This window comes from Gordionus sp. m RMFG-2023, chromosome 1, assembly GCF_954871325.1.
Source record: "Gordionus sp. m RMFG-2023 chromosome 1, tfGorSpeb1-WG-v2, whole genome shotgun sequence".
NCBI lineage: Eukaryota > Metazoa > Nematomorpha > Gordioida > Chordodea > Parachordodidae > Gordionus > Gordionus sp. m RMFG-2023.
This window is the reverse complement of record NC_088775.1, coordinates 31,443,645-31,460,395: the sequence shown is the minus strand read 5'-3', so window position 1 is coordinate 31,460,395 and position 16,751 is coordinate 31,443,645. Positions and strand designations below refer to the sequence as shown.

Genomic DNA, 16,751 nt, shown 5'->3' with positions numbered 1-16,751 from the left:
GGTTTATTTTATTATAAATAAATATAAACATAATATATGATTGATTACTTAATTTATTAAAGAGTTTTCAAGCCAATTGAAAATAATACAAGTGAATCAATTGATGATCTGGAAGATGAAGCAGTTGTGCTAATTTCTATATCAAATCTTTATAATACTGCACAGGATTCTGAATTATCAGAATCATTTAGTTTACCTCATCACCATTGTTGTGCCAGTCAAACGTTGAATCTTATAGCCACTGTGGATGACAATAGAGCCATGCAGTGTAAACAATATCAGAGGGTAAAACTAATTTTAATTAAATAAGTAATATTTTCTTCATTAGATATATAGCACAACACTACTTAAATGCCAAAATATATGGAATAGGCAAAATAAGTCTCCTATTTCATCTGAGATTATTAAGGAATATATTGGTCGTTATTTTATATGTCCTAATATAACTAGATGGAACTCCACCTATAATGCCTTACAATTAATGTCAGAAATTATAAGATAAATCTGACAAAGTAGACAAGATATGTGATGGAATAAAACTACCTAGGTTTTTACCTAATGAATGTGATTTTATTCATGAATATTGTTTAGTAAGTTATAAATAATATTTATATATATCATTATTTTAAATTAGCTAATGAAGCCAATAGCTAATTCCCTTGATATTTTGCAGGGAGATAAGTATATGTACACAGCTTATTACTGTGCAACTATTTCACAACTTATTATCAAATTAAAGAATTTTAAAGAAATGAACCTGAGATTCTGTTTACCACTCTTAGATGCCTTACTTAAAGGGATTGAGGATAGGTAAATTAATATAATAAATTAAAAATATTTAATAATTCTAGGTTTATTGTGACCTTATTTGAAGATGATAATATTATAACAACCATGCTCCACCCTTTTTTTAAACTTGATTGGACATGGTTGCAAATGGAAGAAAATCTTAATAAAAGAAAACAATTAATACAAAGATTAGCTGGTGAATTATCAAAGTCATCAACTGACTGCAAGCAAATAACCTGCCAAAAAAAACAAATAATTTAATTTCAGATTTTTTTCAGTACCCTACAGCAGATATAATTTCTAATAATGATTTAATTTTTGATAATCAACAAATTTTAAATAATTTTTTCAAAAATGAATGTAGAGATTTTACCATTTTTAAAGAATACCCTGATATAAAATTGTTATTTATTAAATATAACACTACAATTCCTTCAAGTGCCCCTGTGGAAAGACTATTTAGTGTTGCTAAAAATGTCTTTACAGATAAACGAGGATGCCTAAATGATCAAAATTTTGAAAATGTTTTATTACTGAAATCTAATAATTATTTAATCATATATTATCATATATTATATTAAAATCATTATTTTAGTTATATTCTGATAAATGTAATATCGCGTCAATAAATTTTTTAGCTCATTTCATGAATTTTCACAATATAATATTAATTTAGGTTTATGCAAACCTATAAGAGCATAATAAAAAATGTATCTGTATCTTGATAACTTTTTAGACACTGTATCTGTATCTAGATAACTTTTGAGACTATGTATCTGTATCTATATCCATTTAAAAAGTATCTTTTAACAACTCTGAAAATATGATAAAAAAATAAATATAAAAAATTTAATAAACTATAATGAAATGTAAGTTTTTTCCATAAAATTCAATAACTTTGACAAATTTAACAAGTATAATAAAACATGCATGAGAAGTTACAAATTAGGTGATATTATATTACAATTAAAACAAAATATATAGGTGAATGAGCTAATAAGGCAATAGAAATTTGATTTTATGACTTGGTTTGCAAGTCTTTGATAAAGATAAAATCCATCTTTAGGATTTTCTGTTTTGACTGAAATTTGTCTACCCAATTTTTTGATTAGGTCTTGAGCTTTAATATCAAAAATGGTCTTTATGACTGGTGATGTTCACGTATTAATCATAATTCAATTTTTCTGTAGCCACTCAATCTTTGTTAAGGTTTGATGGAACCTTATTTTAATAATATAAATCTAGAATAAAAATTTAAGAAGATATATATTTCATATCTTGTCTATTATATAAATGATGATTATGTTATTGAGATCGATTTAAAGGATTTTAATAAACTAAACCTATTTTATGTAAAATGAAAGACGATTAATTAAAATAAATGATGTGTATTCTTATCTATATTTTCATCATTATTTCATTTTGATATAAAAATATTCAAAGGAAATTTTTCTATCTAATATTTATGCAACATTTAGGCTAAATAATTCTCAAGATCTTTTATCATATATGTCTAAATTAAAATAATGAAGAATGGAAAATAATACCCTTCTTGTTCCTTGAATTAATATTAAAAAAAATGCTAATAATTTACATTAAAAACAAAATTAAAATGCAATTTTATTAATTTATCTCAAATATTTTATTTATTTCTAAATCCTTTTAAATAAATTTCAATTTTTAAAAAAAAACATATGAAAATAACCTAACAAAAAGTGCTCACATTTCTCAATAAGATGAGCTTTTGTCCTGCCTATATGATAGGATATTCATTGATCCCCCATCCCCTCCGCAAATTTTTTTACTCCCTTCATAAATTTAAAAAAGAATAACTTAAGTAACTGATTAAATTACTATAAAATATCAAAATATTGTAAATGTAAAGGAGTTATTTCTTTTAACATTCAATTAAAACCCCCTTCATTTACAATTAATGTATTATTATACTATATTGATTGGCATGAATATGAGTGTGCTAATAGAATGTCTAACCCTTTATTATTTTTGAATTACATTTAAAAATATAGCAGATAATTATTCAGAAATAGTTTTATTTGGAAAATAATGTCTATGATTGAATGTAATATAGAGATTTGATAGATATTTAGAAACATCATTGTATTATAGTAGGTCTATAATAAGAATATTCAATTTTACAATATATACCTATTTCATCAAAAAATGTAATAGATAACTCTCAATAAATATTTTGCACCCCTAGCTTATCCACCTTAAATACATACTCCCTATTAAAGGGAAACAAACTGTCACTACCCACCCTGTTCACGTATAAGCGTAGTGCAGAATCATGTAATTAAATAATCATTTCCAAATAATTATTTACTATTTTTCATGGGTTAAGATATATTTTGATTATTTTTCATCATTTGTTATTAAAATAATTTAATGCCATAAGAAATTTTTTTTAACAAAGGTATTTAAATAAACTGTTTATAGAGGTGCATTTAAAAAATAATGAGTGCTAATCCAATTTTAAGATCGGTTAATTTTGAAAAAGAGGACATTTTAGCATTCAGAATATCACTAAAACCTCGACAGTAGATTTTTAAATTTACAAGAAAAAATTTAAAATTATTTATAAAAATTTTAATACCAAATTACGGCATATTTGTCAGATATTTAGTTTGAGTACTCTATACACCATGCTGGAATACATTTCTGAAACGAAATTTTTAAATCGCCTTTAGTAAGGGATTTAAATTAGATTTATTCCAAATCCACTCTTATTTATATCTATTGCATTGATTACTTCGATCATAGATGTTCGCAAATGCTTAAATTGAATAATCTAGAGTATATTACATTACATAGTAAAATAAATTAAATTATATCATATGCTTTGCCAAAATATATAACAAAATTGTCCTGTTTTCCATTCACTAGAATCTGCTAACTTTATTCATGGTAAAAACTATAAATAATGGTACATTCTAAAACAGAAAAATATAATACTTGGTGGTATTCATAGCCTACAAAAGGTGAGAGAATAAAAATTTTTTACCTACTCTTCCTTTAAGGAATTCTGGACATAAATACTAGTGCAAAATCACACGAATAAATATTTCCCGATAATAGTGCAGTACAAAAATATCCTTTGCAAATAATTACCGCACAAAAAACATCGAATAAAAATACCCCATTTATATTTTCAAGTGCTTAGAAAGAGACAATTTTTTCTAAAAAAATTTTATTCTACACTTATTCTATTATCTGAAGTGATAAATTTATGATAACGTGATACAAATCTTAAAATATTACTCATTTTATTACTCAATTAACTTAATTTTCACTATTAAGATTTATATAATTTCACTATGAATATTTATATTTATTCATTATTTCAGATATATCAGTTTATCACAGTAATTTAATCCAAATATCAACTTTTAGTACAAAATAAAAATTATTTCACAATAAATTTTTATAAATCAATTAATGGCGAATCAATTTTTTTCCTTTTAAATTATCCCTCCGCGATTAAAATCAACAAAAATAATAACTGTTTTTTAATCAATATCTATAATTTTTCTAAAATATAAAATTATTCAACTGATTGACATTTATCAATCATTTAAAAATAATATCTTAAATATATATGAAATAAACGAAATATATATGAAATATACATCACTTAGCATATTAAATACACAATCCCCTCATAGTATATGACTACATTTTGTTAATTTTTTATACATAAATCTTACCACACCTATGGAAACCCTCTTAACTTTACGCTTAACCTCCTTAAAGGTTTTTTAAACAAATGTAAACAATAATTTTTCTTTTGATATAGAATTTAACACCTCCTAATCTTTAGCGTTTATGACCAAATTATTCAAATTATTTATGAACCCTAACCCGTATGTTAAAGAATTTATATGTTTTTGACATTTTTATAATCTCTCAAACCATTCTCATCCTTATAAACCTGCTCAAAAAATTTTTGAAAATAAGAGATTCGACTTGAAAAAAATAGCTCTACAATTTTAAATGTTTTATTGTTAAATGACTCGATTTAGCTGACTTTGTATTTCGCCAAAATAATATTAGGCAAACCTCAAGATTTATTTAAATATCAAAATATTTTTGTCATATATGAGCAGAAATCTCCAGACTGGCAAAAATAAATTTTGGTTAAAATATTGGGTCAGCCGTTTTTAAAAATCGAGTTGCTTAATAACACTATCTAAATAATCCCTGATTCACAATCTAATTCCATATCTACTGTCATGATTGATGTTTTAATAAATTTTGAATATAGTCGTCGGAATTATTCTCACAATTGTCTGTTTCCTATCTAGCCACATATGGCCCCCTGAGCCTATATTGTTATTCATGGAATAAAAAAAATAGAGGAATTGCTAATAATTTTAGATTGATTTCTAATATATATTTTGTTACTTAGGCTAATTTGTTGGGTATCGGTATGTATCTTAGCGTCTACGGGTGGAGTGGAAGTCGCGTTTAACGTTTTGGTGATTATTTTGATGATTGTTGACTAATATGATGTCAATAAATAATTAATAAATACTTTATTGTTAGCGGGGATAACTTTTATGATTATGATTTGATATTAATTTTTGCACACTAATATTATATCCAAAAGACTTGTTTGAAGCAATCCTAATTGAAACAGGAACCAATATGCATACGGGAGAATATATATATATCTAGAATTCATTAAAGTAATTGGAAATAGGAAACACAAAAATTAACATTATAATAAATAATGCAAGTAATGAAAAAAGCCTGAAATTTGTGATGATTAAATATCCAATTCAAATTATTAAATGCATTAGGTTTACATCTCATAGAATGAATTTGTTTTTAAGGAACTAGCAAATAAAATATTGCCAATTTAATAGTCAAAAGACCAAATTATCATAAAATATGTAAAATTCAACATTATTTTATACACCTAAGGAAAAACAACTACTTAAAGATAAAAATAGGACTGTTTCCTTAAAGTTGCCTAGCCTACACAACTCTTCGGATATGTAAGATATTTTGGGCAATACTCCATATTTTTATAGTGTTATGAGACTTAATCTTCTTGCCAATAAAGGTTTTAAAGTCATTTCTATACAAATAGAGGAAGTCGAAGAGTAGAAATCTAACTTATCAGATGTTCCTCAAGTATTTAATTATATCAGGGAAATCATTTAAGGGCCAAATTATAGAGATCGAACAATTATAAAAAAATAGAAAATTTTTTATTTCCGGGACATAAATAATCCTGCTTATATATTTAACCTTAGATATTGTGGATTTAATTTTAAAGACAATGTTGTTATCGATAAATGATTAGATTTTATAAACCGATTTTTTGGATACCTAAATTTAAATGTTGCGAGGCAAATGATCATTTGGTCGAGAGATCTGGAATCGTTTCAAATCATGTTAACTTAAATAATTGAAATTATATTATATTTTTTAAATATCATCTTAATATTTTATAAATTTTTGTAATAGGGATGTAAATTTCCCAGTAAACTATATTTCGGGGAAATTTGGGGGAAAAACGGGAAACTATCTTTTTTATAATATTTTACAGGTAAATATTATTTTTTTTTCATGTTTTATTGAAAATATATAGATTATAAACATTACAATTAAACAAATATGATTTAATTTCAACTAATTTGTGATTTCTTTACATGTTTTATTTTAATATAGACTTTAAACAAATATGATTTAATTTTGATTAATATGTTAGTTATCTTCGTTTGAAGAAGAAAATAATTCAAGATCAGAGCTTGAAATTCTAGAATCCAGCAATTTGTCATTTGCAGAAATATCTTTTCTTATAAAATAGAGATTGGCTCTTATAAAAACTAATTTTCGGACCTTACTATTTTTTTTTATCCTATTTCTAGATTTCGAATGAATATTTTCAAAGGAGGAGCAGGAGCATATTATTTCGGAAGCTGGTCGGTGGCACTGATAAAATCAGAGATTTTTATAAAATTTTATACTTGCATTAGAACATTTAAAATCGTTATCGAGAAGAGTAAGTCTCTTATCTCGATCAGTAAATATATCAAGATTGCAATTTCCTGAAGAATATCTTTATTTTTTTAATAAGCTATTAATCATCAAAACTATACCTGCCCAACGAGTTGGGCTAGTCAGCTTTAGGGAAACAATTTTATTATTATTTCTTAGGGTGTTGTTTTTCTTTTAAGGTTGATATAAAAATATTGTTAGATTTTACATATTTGATAATATTTTTAGCGTTTGTGACTAAAATTTGAATCGATAATATCTTATTTGCTATATCCTTTAGAAATAGATTTAATCCATGCACTTTGATATGTATTCCCCTGTATGCATGTTTGTTTTTTTGTCAATAGATTTATAGCAAATGGGACAAGGGGTTGCCAGAATAAAGTTGATAATGCATTCCTCTCTTAAATTTGTCCACTAATGAGAGTCAAATTTTTGCTTTTGTCTAATTTTTTATTTACTATATATTCGACCCCAGGCTTGTTAATCGATCTTTTAAAAAAGATCGAATCCCGATCACGATATTTAAAAAAAAGAGAATCGGAATCCAGGATATACCTTTTCTTATTTAAATTTCTGAAGGAAATATTTTCCAAATGGGCTATTAACCTTTTTTTTACCAACAGATTTTGTGGCAGGTTATATAGGGCCAATTTAGCTAAAATTTTTGGTGAATTATTGTTACATATGTTACTGTCATCATACAGTGAAGGAAATCTATATTAAGAAATGATAATTTATTTATTATACATCAATAGTAGATGTATTATCTTCTAAATCTATAATGGAGACATTATTAAAACCCAGAATTTATTTATATTTTTATTATACCAATTATCTTTGGGGCTCAACTAATTGCTCTTGAAAAAGCTGAAAATCAAGTGCGCCCAATAGCTATTGGAATTCTCTACCGACTAATTCAAAAATTATTTGTAATCGACTCAAATCTACGATAACCTTAAGCCTAGCTCCTTACCAAGTGGGATTTGGAGTAAAAGGAGGCTGTCGCAATTCATTGCAGTCGACTAATTTTATCCAACCTGAAGATTATATAGCAAAACTAGACATATCCAATGCCTTTAATTATTAATAGGAATAAAATGATCGATACTTTCTTGGAAACATTCCCGTACTACCACAATTACATCCATCTTAGCTATTGCATTCCTTCCTTACTCAAATTTAATGATTATATTATTAATTCTGCAGAAGGCCTCTAACACGGTGACCAATTAGGATCACTACTTTTTTGCTATCCCTTAAACACCTAATAAGTGATATTGCTCTTTCATGCAAACTCAATCTACACGTTTGGTGCCTTGACGATTGTACTATATCGGGGACCATTTCTTCAATCCAGAATTGTCTAGATATAATCAACAAATACTTTGATGAAGTTAATTTATCCTTAAATATAAAGTAATGAGAAATTTATCCTTCTCCGCCTCCAACCACTATATTAGATAACTTTAGACGGAAACCCTTACAAGATTTTAGTATATTAGAAGCCCCATTGGGAGTTGCAGAGGGAATTTTTAATTTTTTAAATCACCTTAAAATCACAATTCCCCAAACTATCGATCTTAGAAAAATTACCCATCCATCAAGCATATTACATTCTCAAAAACGCCCTTTTAATACCACAAATCCAGTATTGTTTAAATACTTCTGGTGCCTTCTCTTTTGAAATTCTTTTAAAAGAATATGAACAAAAGATACTACAAATGATGACAGTTATTAAACATCAAACTCGATTCTAGCTCATGGCTTCAAGCAACTCTCCCTTCTAAATCCGGAGGACTAGGGCTAAGATCGGCATTAAGTATAGCCCATGTTTCCTTCATCTCATCAACCTTATCAGTAAAAAATATTACCTCGTAAATTATTACCATCGATAAAGATAATTTATTAGATGAAGCCTTACGTTGTTGGAATATTAATGTCTTACCAAACACAGCCCCACCAGATTCAACGAAACAAAAAGATTGGGATCAAGGATTGGTATCTCGTTCCTTAGCTTACCTCAATTTGAGCGATGATCACCAATATAAATCCTTCCTAAGATCTCTTAATTTCAACAACTCTGGCCATGAATGGTTAGATTCATATCCCAGCATTTTAAATAACCAGCTAATAGATAACGACGCTTTTCGTTATGCAATCAATTTACGCTTGGGCGTACCTTTCCTAAACTATTATATTTGCATTAAATGCAATCAATCGGCAGACGCGTATGGGAGACACGTTCTCCACTGTAAATTTATATCAAAAATCAGCTTACATGATAAAATATATGCAATAGTAGCTTCTTTTTTAAATAAAGACAATTTTCCCCGTAGTTTAGATAGAACCTACATCCTTTTTAGATAAAAACGCCCTGATGGCAAAACCGTCTTACCTTTTTTCATGGGAAAGTCTTTAATGTGGGATTTTACCTGCATTGATCCCATGGCTCCATCTAATAATTCCCATGATCTCCTTAACAGAGCCGAATCTCTAAAAAATATAAAATAGTCTCACCTAATGTGTGATAACTGCTTCGGCTTTAGATCTATTCAAAATAATTTCCAAATCAATAATAAAATCAAACCTTTCTCCATTTTACAAACTCAAGTAGAAAATCGCCGTATCTATAATTAGATCTAATTAGCAAATATTTAAAACATCATGGCCCAACCTCGCCATTTGATATTTTTTTCTTCTTTAAATGTTTTTCTTTTTATAAAAATATACATTTGTATCAATCTTTCTTTTTTTTAACTTAAACTGATATATGACATATTTTATTATATTCTCTATATTATAATGTTAATTTTTAAATAATAATATTTTATCATATTTGTATATGAATTTTAATAAAAAATTGAATTAAAAAAATATAATTAAATAAATAAAACTTTTAGGCTCTAAATTTTGTTCTAGATAAAATTGAGAAAATGTTTAAATATAAAGTATGGTGGAATGGTTGTTGATAAAATAGGATGTAGATATATATATTTTTTAAAAATAATATTTTAATTTAATTTTCAAAATTTTTATTATATTTAAAAATGATCTCGATCACGATCTTCAATTTAAGTCAAGACCATAAATCTGGGAAAATTGACAAATTTAGGATCGAATCCAGGATCGGCGATCTTTTGATTCGATCCTTTTAAATATACTGTCTAATAATTTTTTGCCTAGTAAATATCTGGAAGGTATTTTAAAAGCAGGTCTTAAGGATTAAAATAGTTTTTTCCAATACAAATTGGGTTATTGAAAATGAATAATTTGATATAAAGATGGTTTGTGCAAATTCAATATCCAGTTTATATTGTTCTTCAGTTGTTATATTATCAATGTATTTCATTAAATTATTTAGTTTGAAAGGTTAAGATTTTTCTGAAATGATTTCATTTTTGTTTATATTATCATTTTATTAGAATTAATATTGGAATATGTAGTTGGTCTATCACTGAAATCAGTAACATTATTATTTGATGGGGTTATGACTTGAACTTCTATTGGATCTATATTATTGTTAATTATATTATTACTTAATGTTCTAAGATATCTATTGAATTTAGAAATATGTATTGTCATCTTTGTTGAGTTGGGAATGCTGTATTCTAAATTGCAGTATTTGCAAACTGCAATACATCCCATCTTATTCTGAGCTTTGTGTTTATAAAAATAGGACCAACCATCTAGACATCTATAAGATCAAACATGAGCCATTTAAAAACTTTAATATAGTATGTATGTTGTGTATATTGTTTTGATGACTATAATAACATTAATAAAAACTATTTTATCATAAGATCATTTTTAAAATTGGGAAAATGTTAATATTATAAAATGTTGATTTAAGCAAAAAACATATTATAAAAATTGGGGAAACCATAGGGGAAATTTTATTTTTTTTTACCTCCTTTACATCCCTAGATGTAACATTTTTTAAAAAAAAATTATATTGACCTGTAAAATTATTTTTTAAAGGAAATTTCCTTTTTCTCTGTTTTCTCATTATTTCCCTAAATTTCCCGGGAAATCACCCTTAATTATAGTTTCCTGGGAAATTTACATTCCTACTATCAATACGTCTTTTTATATTATTATAATCCGATTGCATAATGCAATGTCCTCACTATTTACTGTCAAAATTGTGATGAAAATGCCAACAAGAAAGAAACAGGACTTTCATAAAAAATTTAATCTAAGATATATATATGATTGTCTAGAATGGGGCTGAGAAAGAAGAATCTATAAGTTATAGTATAAAATAATTTCCCAGAATTTATTAATTTCATAACCAATAAAATAAGTATATAGGTTTTTTGTATTAGGCTATAAAAATAAATTTTATTTTTGTATTGAAATTAGATTACAGGAATTTAAACAGAATATAGGGAAAATTTATCTATATAATTAGATTCAAGCAAAATAATTATTCTTTAAAAAATGGCATTAAACTTTGAAAGATTAGTATCATTTAATTCCATATTTTAAAAACAAACATGTAAAATATCTTTGCTCTGTATAAATAATCGTTCATTATAATATTTGTGTCAATATACCAAAATTTATTTCCCCTAAAAAGAATAAATTACAATTTTATATTATTGACCATGGTTACAAAAGTAGAATTTAAGATATTCAAAAATTGAATAAGGTCTAATTTATATTAGGGAAATTTAAGAAAAAGATTGTTAGATATATTTACAATCAAAATCGATAGCATATCTAAGGGCTAATGAAAATTGAGTTATTCTCATTTTTTTTCCTAATGTTTTTCCAACATAAAAATTGATAATTACATATGTTATAGCAATGAAAGGTATATCTAATTTTATATTAAAAGTGTTTATACAATTAAACTAAAAATCTTGATAGAAAATATTTTCCTTAAAGAGTTAAAGAAACTTTTTTTTGAAATATTAAGAGACAATTTTTTTTGAAAATTTTTTTAAAATAAATTTTGGTTTCGTTATATTTTGTAAAAATATATTGACACGACTCTAGCTGATGCAACCATTATTTACTTTTGTTACAAATAGTATTAGTTAAAAATATTTTTTTAAATAATTTTTTTCTCACTATATTGAATTCAAGAAATATGTGGGAATTTAATTTTTTTAAATATTATTATAATCAATATATTACTTTATCAATTAGAATTTATTTTAAATAAAATTTTATACACCTTTATATTCTATATCCACATTTGATCATATTTTTATATGTATTTCCTTTATTTTGGTATTTTATCTTTTCATGTTTTGATTAAAATTTCGTTTTTTTATTACCTTTTTTAACTGTTTTTTTTTAAAAAAAGGCTTCCAATTATAAATTTTACCACAGTAGAATTTTGTCCAAATTTTGAGGTACCTATAATTTTAATTCTATAAATTCTGATTTGAGCAATAAGACTAAATTGATCATCACATATTTGATGCCAAATATAATCAAGCATAATTTATTTCTGGTAAGTTTCTCAACACTTGGATTTCATTCAGAGAATAAGTTTAATTCCACCTAATTTTGGCTTACCATTTTCTTTTAAGTGCCTGCAATTTACTGCTAAACTTGCTATTATCATTACAATTAATAAACCTCAGGGACAAACATTAAAAAAGTTGGTACCAGCCTGTAAATTTTTCATGGACAGTTATATGTAGCTATATATAACTCGAGTTTATTCTCCTCATAATCAAAAGAATAGGATCACTAAAAGAAACATGGTGTATAGTGAATTATATTCGATTGTATCAGCTACGATATATTCAAATATGATCTGACAAAGGGATATTAAATGTTAATGAATTTTTATTATATAATAAGATTTAATATCTATTAGTAAGGATCAGATCCAATTGTTTCTCCCGAAAAATATTCGCTTCTACTCATCATGAATAACCTCTGATTATTTAGTTAAACTGACACAATAAACTATTTTTATTATTTAAATAAAATTCTATATCATACTTAAGTATTTGTCTCACCATAATTCCTCTATACAATGTGTCTCAATTGAACTAGTACACTTTCTGTACAATAAATCTGTCAGTTAAAAATATAATACTATAAAGTTTTAGACTGAGAAAGGGATATATTACCAATGTCTTCTATAAATTTTATCATCAGATTCGATAAACAGGGTTCAAAGTTATACATAATAAAAGTTATAAAGAAATTCTACCTATTCCATTAATTTTTTATTGAACTTTACAATTCAAAAAAACATAAAAACCTCATATTAATTTGAGTCAAATGCTGTTCTTGAAAGTTATATTCAAAATGCCCGCGATGAGCTCAAATACATGTTCCAAGACAAGTTCGCCATTCACTGGTTTTACGGTTAGCAATTCCTTAGTCAAAACAATTTTATTCCTCCACAAGGGGCCATTTAAGATGGTCAACGTCGCATATGCAGGTTTGATAAATACGTTCTTGAAGGAACTCCATATCATGACTGGATTAAAATCATAGCTATTGATGGGGTGGGGGGGGGGGTAAATAGTGGGTTAAATATAATCTGGAGTTTCTCTAAAAAATAGATCTACAGTTTCTTTGGCTCGGTGAGCTGAATCACTCTCCTGTTGGAATATAAAAAATTTAATGCCTGGCAATTTTTTAATAGCAGGAAATAAGTGCTCACCGAGTAAATTGTCACGATAGTATACAACATTAATCTTAACCACTGGATCGATAAGGATGAGATCTGTGCAACCAAGACTTAATGCCCCAACGAAATCATGAGGGATTTATAGAAATTTCAAATTGTATAAAGCAATAGATTGACTGCAGCTTGTTTTTTTTCATTAGAACAGCAACGTACCCTTATCATTTTGCAGATTTATTGGTAGAGGTATTGAAAACAGCTTCCCATCCATGAAGCGCATAAAATCAACTAACCTTTAAGGGTATTTTGGTAGATGTTGCATCTTCTACATAAGCGGGGGTAGGTCTAGTTTGCTTTCAACTTTTTTCAAGGAGGTTAGGAGTTAGGCTTTCAAAGGGGATGGCTAGGGGGGAGACAAAAGAGCATGGGGAGATATCTATTAAATTTTAATAGGGCAAAATATAATAGTGATAAAATTATTTAATACCTTTATTATAGATCTATTATAATAATACAGTGATATTATATTCTAAATTATTATTTTTTAAATAAAACATAATTTTGTATAATTTTCTACTATCTTTTTAAATGTAATTTAAAAGGATTAGACATTCTATCAGCAAACTCATATTCATGCCAAACAATGTATTATAATAATGCATTGCAATCATTGTAAATGATTTTTTTATTTATATGTTCTAAATAATAATGCATTGCAATCATTGTAAATGATTTTTTTATTTATATGTTCTAAATAATAACTCATTTACATTCACTTTTTCATAGTTGGTAATTGTAATAAATTTATAAAATATTATTTATAGATATTATAAAAAATAGAATGGAACATTCGAAAAATTAATTAATAAAAATTTGATGTGATTATTTTAAAATAAATGGAAATAAAAAGTATTAGTCGTTTTATTATAAATTAGTAGTCGTATTATTACAAATGGCGACGAATGGAGAAAATAATTCCTTGAATGGAGATTCAAAAAAATTGGTGGATTTATCTACGATTAAATTTGATAAATTCGATAATGATACATCTATTTCATGATACTTTTCTCAATGGGAAGCCAGTTTTAGGTTAAAAAACGTAAGCCCATCTGAATGTCAATATAAAGATATATTTTTAACATTTTCTGGCAATAAGAATATTGAGTTGGTGGACCGTTTTGTTATCCTGATTCGATCGAAACTTTATCTTTTATGGAAATTAAGTCAATATGTTTTATATTATTTAAATCGACCTCAACAACTTTTGCTTCTAGATTTAATTTTGTTAGATTACGGAGAACAACTGAAACCATAACTGAATTTGCAGATAAAATTAGAACAATTGATAAGCGTTGTCATTATCTTAATGATATTGACGAGCGTTTACGTGATCAGTTTATGGTTGGCATGGAAATACCGGGATTAGAAAGAGATCTTAGAGCTCTATATCCCGACGGTTTTGATAGAGATAATAATGTACTGACGTTCCAATTTATTCTTGATTTGGCATTAGCTTCTGAGCGAGCAGATAAAGAAATGGCAAATAAAAATATGCCTGTTGTTAATAAGATAAATGATAATAACAAAAGAAATGATAATGATAATAATTATAACATCCAATTAAAACGACTACATTTGATAAAGGCTATAATAAAGTCAAGTATAATAATACATTTGATAAAGTGAATAATAAATACAAATATAATAATGATAAAGATTATAATAAACTTAAATGTTATAAATGTGGTTTTATTCATAATTGAGAAGTGAGATGTCCAGCTACAAATGCGGCATGTAATAAATGTAAAAAAATTGGTCATTTTGCAGTTTGCTGTAAATCAAAGAATTTAAATTAAATAAGAGTGTCATCAAGTGATTCTATTCATAATATATGGAAGATTCAACAAAACCGAGAGAATCGAGCAAATCTAACTGCAGAGATAAATGGGTTAGATGTTGAATTTGATTTTGAAACTGGTGCACAAGCGTCATTGATAGGAATTGATATATGGACAAGTATTGGATGACCCAAAATTAGGCCAACCAGTCCATTGACTGCATATGGTGATCATCCATTAGACGCTAAGGGCGAGACCCAAGTCAATGTTAGGATTAGATCACAGACAAGGACCCTATCAGTGGTAATAATGAATACAACTGGGGTGCATCTTTTCGGATTACCATGGATTATAGCATTCAATTTAGAAATCCCTCTTCAGGTTATGATTAAACAAGTACGCAATATGGTCAACAATATTGAAAAAGAAAAATGTTGCATAACACTGGATTCTAGAATTCGAGATTTGATTAATAAACATCAAGAAAATTTGGATGATAAGATGGGACATATACGTGATTTTGCAGTGCGAATACATTTAAAGGATACCGCTGTACCAAGATCGTTTCCAGCCCGTAGGGTATCATTTCCATTTCGCAAAGCAATTGAAATGGAATTAGACCGATTAGTGACTGCAGTAATTATCAAAAAGATTGATTCGACTATAATTAGGGTACAGGGGTCAACGCCACCTTAAATGTACGCAAGATTAATGGCGATATTCGAATTTGTGCTGATTTTAAAGTTACACTCAAACCGTGTTTATTGTATGACCATCATGCATTGGCGTACGCAGCGGGCAGGGGGGCAAATCCCCCCCCCTCAAAGCCAAAATGCAGATGCCGGACATATTTTTCAAAAATATTATTTTTTATATTTTATTATATTTATTCATATCTATTTCTTTTTAAATTTTTATATTATTACCTTTTTCATTTACTAATTTACTTTATCAATTAATTTCATTTTCAAGTTTTCCTTGTGGCGTAATATTTATCTATTATTTTTAAATTTCCCGGTCTTAGTTAATTTTTGACTCAAAAACTGGCTGAGTTTAGGGTTTTGCCGTGGCCCAGCCGTTTAGCAACACTAACACTAATCTCAAATAAATAAATTTCGCCTCAATAATCGGCTTGAATGAGCCAACGGCTTGAGCTAACGGCTTGAGCCAGCAGCTGAGCCAGTAGGCTCAATGAGCCGGCTTGAGCCTGAGCCAAATTTTTGGCTCAAAACCTTGCTGAGTTTTCGGCTAAGCCGGCTCGGCTCAGCCGTTTAACAACATTACTTGCAACTACAAATAATAAATATCTAAAAAAAAATTCGAGGACAAATATAATGATTTTTTTTATTTTTTCTTTTTATATTCATTATAAAAATAAATATATATTCATTAAATAAATCATTAAACGAAAAATAACAAATTTTATATAAATCCCATTTAAATAATATTCAAAAGAATGATTGCGCAAAAAACCCCCATGTTGCTACTATTTC

General features: G+C 26.8%; 2 long non-coding RNA genes across 5 annotated transcripts; both read right to left on the bottom strand.

Moving 5' to 3' along the window:
- Positions 1-1,413: 1,413 nt before the first annotated feature.
- LOC135931250 (uncharacterized) lies at positions 1,414-4,012 on the bottom strand. Of its 4 annotated transcripts, XR_010572989.1 has the most exons (5): positions 3,763-3,937; positions 3,404-3,721; positions 1,815-2,010; positions 1,519-1,604; positions 1,418-1,477 (listed from the first exon to the last, which is right to left on the bottom strand). It is a non-coding gene; the product is annotated as an uncharacterized LOC135931250 (long non-coding RNA). The 4 variants fall into 4 exon arrangements; XR_010572988.1 differs by having other exon boundaries at positions 1,414-1,604; XR_010572987.1 differs by lacking the exons at positions 1,418-1,477; positions 1,519-1,604 and adding an exon at positions 3,946-4,012 and having other exon boundaries at positions 1,612-2,010; positions 3,763-3,902.
- A 974-nt stretch (positions 4,013-4,986) lies between these two features.
- On the bottom strand, positions 4,987-13,217 carry LOC135931251 (uncharacterized). The gene is made up of 5 exons (XR_010572990.1): positions 13,049-13,217; positions 12,915-12,997; positions 12,784-12,858; positions 5,212-5,308; positions 4,987-5,131 (listed from the first exon to the last, which is right to left on the bottom strand). It is a non-coding gene; the product is annotated as an uncharacterized LOC135931251 (long non-coding RNA).
- Between the last annotated feature and the right edge of the window lie 3,534 nt (positions 13,218-16,751).